Source organism: Oncorhynchus masou, chromosome 24 (genome assembly GCF_036934945.1).
Source record: "Oncorhynchus masou masou isolate Uvic2021 chromosome 24, UVic_Omas_1.1, whole genome shotgun sequence".
In the NCBI taxonomy this organism is placed as follows: Eukaryota; Metazoa; Chordata; class Actinopteri; order Salmoniformes; family Salmonidae; genus Oncorhynchus; species Oncorhynchus masou.
In genome coordinates this window covers 75,839,042-75,845,041 of record NC_088235.1, presented here as the reverse complement: position 1 = coordinate 75,845,041, position 6,000 = coordinate 75,839,042, and positions in this window count along the sequence as shown.

Here is a 6,000-nt window from a genome sequence, read left to right as displayed (position 1 = left end):
ATTGCTATAACTATACTGAGCATAGAATAGGTTACAAAATGACACACCACCATAAAATGGGGGTCAGTGAGTTTAGATTTCAAAGCCATACTCCATTCAGATTCTCGAGCTCTGATTGGTTGTTTTTCACGGTTGCCACTTTTAGACCAGATGGCAACATTGTAGTTGAGAGAAGGTGCACAAACAAACACATTACTCTTGCAAATGAAGTTGCTGACGATCTGTCATGATGAGAAACAAAAAATTGTTGGCTGGCTACATTGTAAAAGTACGTAGGTGTATGTAGAAGAGGTCTAGTCAGAGAATATAACGACTGGCTATTAAAAAAAGGCTGCCAGATATCTTGCATGAGCAGAGCAGAGGGGTAAAGGATGCCCAGGAAGCTACGATTCAAACTTCCATTAGACGACTCTGCAAGCGTTATAATGTCAACGTATTTTAGTTACTCAAAAAACAGACATATCATGATTCAAAATTCTTATTCACTGACAAAGATGGCTAATGAAACATTAGCCCCTTCTGAGCAAGCAAATGTACATTTACAGTAGTTGGCTAGGCTAGTAAAAGTTACATTGGCTAGCTTTCAATAAATTGGCTAGGTGTAGGTAGTAAGTATAGATATCGACATAGGCTACTTGGGGTCATTTGGTTTCATCTCAGCTGCTCTCCAGCAAGTTGAAAGGACATATAGGCAAGCCGACAAGAATCAACTTTTTTAAATACCTAGACCGTTCGTGGGCAGCAAAGACTGGAAGTTGTTATACGACATATCTAAAACAAGCAAATTTTATAGAGAAACTTCTCTAACTAGCCAGCCAACTACTGTCAGTGTTAGCAGGTCGGGTAACAAATTAGTGGTAGAATAAAGTTTTGTGACAGCCAAGTATGTTAATAACGACACGTGAGGCTGCAGAAAAAGTTTATTGAAACGTCAAAAAAGGGTCAGTAAGTTGCTTAGAATGCTGCCAAAGTTAGGATAATTACATGGGAGTAAAGGCTGTACCCTACTCTGGGGTGTAACCGATGTGAAATGGCTAGCTAGTTAGCGGTGGTGCGCGCTAATAGAGTTTCAATCGGTGACGTCACTTGCTCTGAGACCTTGAAGTAGTGGTTCCCCTTGCTCTGCAAGGGCTGCGGCTTTGTGGAGCGATGGGTAATGATGCTTCGTGGGTGACTGTTGTCTGTGTGCAGAGGGTCCCTGGCGAGGGGACGGACTAAAGTTATACTGTAACAGGGGCATGGCCACATGAATACTTTAATCCATCTGAAGCAATCTGATTATATAGTGTGAGTCCTACAGTAAAAACAGCTTACACACAAACTGTGTGTGTAAGCATTTCTCTCTGACAATGTGAACTTTTTGTTTACATCAAAGAAAGTTGGGGGGGGGGGGTGGTGACCAGCGTTGTTGGCTTCCTTAAAAACTGTCACTGATGTTTCCACTTCCCAATAACAGCACTTACAGTTGACTGACAAACTGATTACAAACTCAGACACCAGCAATAGTGCTGAGGAAAGCGAATGCCCCACGCTCCTATGTGGTTGACCCAGACTCAGCTGAGGTACGGAAGAACAAAACACACGTCAGAGCTCTACCAGCCACACAGGCTGAGGAGGCCACAGACAACGCACAAAAAGAGGGTGAAGGAGAGAGAATGCTCAGAGCCACAAGCTCGCCCAAAAAGGGATGTGAAGCCACCAGAGTGGCTGAAAGACTATATTATGTGAATAGCATACATACTTTTGGGGACTGAAAAACATCCCCACAGCATGATGTTGCCATCACCTTGCTTCGCCGTAGAGATGGTGCCAGGTTTCCTCCAGACGTGACGCTTGGCATTCTGGCCAAAGAGTTCAATCTTGGTTTCATCAGACCAGAGAATCTGGTTTCTCATGGTCTGAGAGTCCTTTAGGTGCTTTTTGGCAAACTCCAAGCGGCCTGTTATGTGCCTTTTACTGAGGAGTGGCTTCTGCCTGGCCACTCTACCATAAAGGCCTGATTGGTGTAGTGCTGCAGCGATGGTTGTCCTTCTGGAAGGTTCTCTCATCTCCACAGAGGAATTCTGTCAGAGTGACCATCGGGTTCTTGGTCACCTCCCTGACCAAGGCCCTCCCACAATTTCTTTTCTCAGTTTGGCCGGGCGGCCAGCTCTAGGAAGAGTCTTTGTGGTTCCATACTTCTTACATTTAAAAATGATGAAGGCCACTGTGTTCTTGGGGACCTTCAATGCTTCAGACATTTTTTGGTACCCTACCACAGATCTGTGCCTCGACACAATCCTGTCTGAGCTCAACGGACAATTTCTTCAGCCTCATGGCTTGATTTATGCTCTGACATGCACTGTCAACTGTGGGACCTTATATAGACAGGTGTGTGCCTTTCCAAATCATGTCCAATTAATTGAATTTATCACAGGTGGACTCCAAGTTGTGGTTGTCTCAAGGATAATCCTTGGAACAGGATGCACCTGAGCTCAATTTCGAGTCTCAAAGCAAAAGGTCTGAATACTTAGGTAAATAAGCTATTTCAGTTTTGTTTGTTTATATATTTGACAACATTTATTTTGTCATTATGTGGTATTGTGTTTTAGATTGATGTGGGGAAAAACATTTTTTTATCAATTTTAGAATAAGGCTGTAACGTAACAAAATGTGGGGAAAGTGAAGCGGTCTGAGTACTTCCCGAAAGCACTGTATATTTGTTAGCTGAGGGATTGTCCTGAGACATGCAAAACATGTCAACATGGTGAACTATTGCCCAGTTCCTGTCCTATATTTGGATGTGTGTAATAATCACTTTCCTTTCAGCACAGAGGGATTGGCCTAGTCCCAGAAATGTCAGTCAGAGCATTTTAATGTGGGGGGGCAACCAGTTTGCCTAGGAGGACAAGGACTGGCTTGAAACCAGAGTCTAAACACTCTCACTGACGTGAACCATGGACTCAAATGCAAACACTAAGATTAACCTGAAATACATACAATATTACGACTGTGTGATTGAACCACTGCATGACAAAGGTCCATAATAAGCCAGATGAAGACGAAGAATCTAACAGGCTGGGGAAAGTGTGCGTGGCACCCAGCATCACTCTTATCTAGCTTATGTGATTGGCTGGAAATTTCAGAGGGGGGAGGGAGTGTTTAACCTGTGTGTTACGGCAGAGGTGGTAGGCAGCTTACACTGGAGCAGCACTGTCAACACAAGAGAACACTGAATGATGAGCACTCACATTGGCTCGGTTTGTAGGGAGGATGAGAGTGACGCACTGAGATGAGGATGAGGAACAGGGGATCTGGAGTAAGGGAAAGGGAAGACATCATCATCATACACACAGTGGCTAGTGGCTAGTTTAGCCTAAGTGGCCATAAAGGCTTCATTCATTCATTAGGCTACAGCATGGATATCAATTTTATTCATGATAAAAGGGGACATGTTCAGTAGAAACGTTAGAATCAGAAACAGAATAGATTATAGAATTTGTATAAAGAGAAATGTTGTTTCTTTATATCCAAGTTGTCTGTTTATGTGATGTAGAGCCAACTACTGCTACACCACAAAACCTGTTTTGTTCAATTCCCAACTTGTTCCTTCTGCGGTAAGTGATGTTCTACCAGAGTAGGAGCAATAGCAGAGTCCCAATCCCCATGTTGTGCTGCAAGGTGCTACCAACCCATTGTGCAGCACTATAGGAACAAAACATGAGGGAGAGCAGAGTTACTTACCTGTGTTCTGACCCCCAAAAAATTACACAACAGCAGTGCTAGCAACTCCACTTGGAAATGTCAAACAGGCAGCAAAATATGGATATTTGTTATTTCAACTGATAACATATTTCCACTTAATGCCAAAATACATGGATAATTCAGGTGCAGGAAGGAGCATACTGTCCTATAAGTCCTACTTCCCTACAGGCAGCAGACGACACCTGTAGATCACACCAGCTTAATCCAGAAAATAAACAGGCTCTTTTAATACACCTGTGTTGGAAAATTTTAACTTGTAAAGAGACTGCCTTGAAAATGTTAATCTTGTCTTAGTGTCATAAATAATCTTTGGTTCCTGCCTGTGCTTGGTAAAGATATGAGGGGGTGGCGACATGACATCCTCCTTAGGACCACCTGGCAGAACACCCAGAATATGTTCTATAAGTTAAGATAGGAGACTATGCCAGAGACTTGCTGGAACCAACCCTATGAACTATGCCAATGTAACGTGTCTGTAACCTGTATATAAGAGATCTGACAGGACTGCCCCAAGAGAGCTCCTGACAGATGTGTACTATGGTGCATCCAGTTTGATGGAACCTCTCCAGTTAACTGTCAATAAACAATTATAAATTTAAGATCGACTTCGAGTGACCCTGTGTAGAATTTCCACGACACACCTTTGTACATTACATATGGGTTTAGTGTAGCTACAGTTGGAAAACTTTGAGAGTAAGGTTATCTAATATGGGAGAGGAGAAATATTAACAAAAACACACAATCGCACGAATGACAAAGCACGAAGGTGATGGTCCTATGCCATCCTGTCACAAGGAGTCCTCTCAGGACTGCTCAGGACTCCCCCATGTTGATACTGCAATCCTCATTATCCCAATTGGCTTATGTGATTATGAGATTTCTTTATTAACTTTTGCCCAACAAATCCTTCCGCATCATCATTTGTTTATAAACAGCATTCTTTCACCTAAATTAATCAATTGGTGAACACACAACTGATTTCACTTGCAAATTCAAATTAGGACATTTCATAGGCCATCCCTAGTGCCAATCCATTGTCTGTGTATTCATCTTTGCTCAACTAGCTATACACTTTATCCTCAGTAAGTCTTTATAACATGCTCATTACCATAATGTGCAAATAATTTAATACTACATCACAATATTCAATAATTCAATTCTCTAAATCTCTCTTCACAACAATCAGATCAAAATGGTGAGGCTAATGTCAGCCACTGAAATGACTATTGAACACAATTCAGTTGAGAACCCAGATGGGACATTGATGAATGTCGTGGGAGGATTACAAATAGGCCTACTCAAGCCCTAACTGGTCTCCCCCCATTGAGCATATCAACTGACCTGGGCTCAAATAAAATATTAATAGTGCACCATAAAATAAATAAAAGGGACATTACTATGTTTCATGACAATAAGTATGACCACATATTTTGAGAGTTAGTGACAACATTTCACACAATTCGGGGTAAAACCCTGAGAAGGATGGTTCAGTGTGGCTCAATTGGTAGAACTTGGCGCTTGCAGGGTTGTGGGTTCAATTCCATGGGGAACCAGTATGAAACAAGTACCAAAATGTATGCATTCACTACTGTAAGTCACACTGGAGGGTCTGTTAAATTGACTCAAATGTAAAAATGTAAGAGAAAGTAAGAAAATGCCATACCAGGAAACGCTATACAACTATCACTCAAGAAACGCAAACCTAACACTTTCATTAATTATTAATAAAATTAAGGTATTCATTAATCAAACTGGAACTAGATTACATTTAAAAAAATCATACCAGTGTTCAAACAACTCAGCAAAATTGTTACACAAGCCATACAAATATGGAGCTCAATTTAAAATGGTTATACAATAAAACTGTGAAAAAAATACTTAATATGATACATTAGAATACATGACATGTTATCATAGCGATACAATTAAACATTTCAACACGCACCTAGTCCTCTCGTCCCAAAGTGATGCTGACGTGTGTGAGATAAAAAAACAAACAGCCTACACAGTATTACTGATTAAATTAGCTAATGTAGCCGAGAGGCATGCTGGACTAAAAAGCAATATGCTCACCTTTTTGAATCAATGACAATATTCCTATTTATCAGTGAAGCTGTCTTAAATAAGTAATTTCAGTAACTCGTTAATTTAAAAACTCTCCATTTCAAGTGTTGTAATTGGAGATTAAAACGTCTGCCCACTGGACGATGTTGATTGGCTAAAAGATGTAACATATAACAAGTACCTTCACATTTC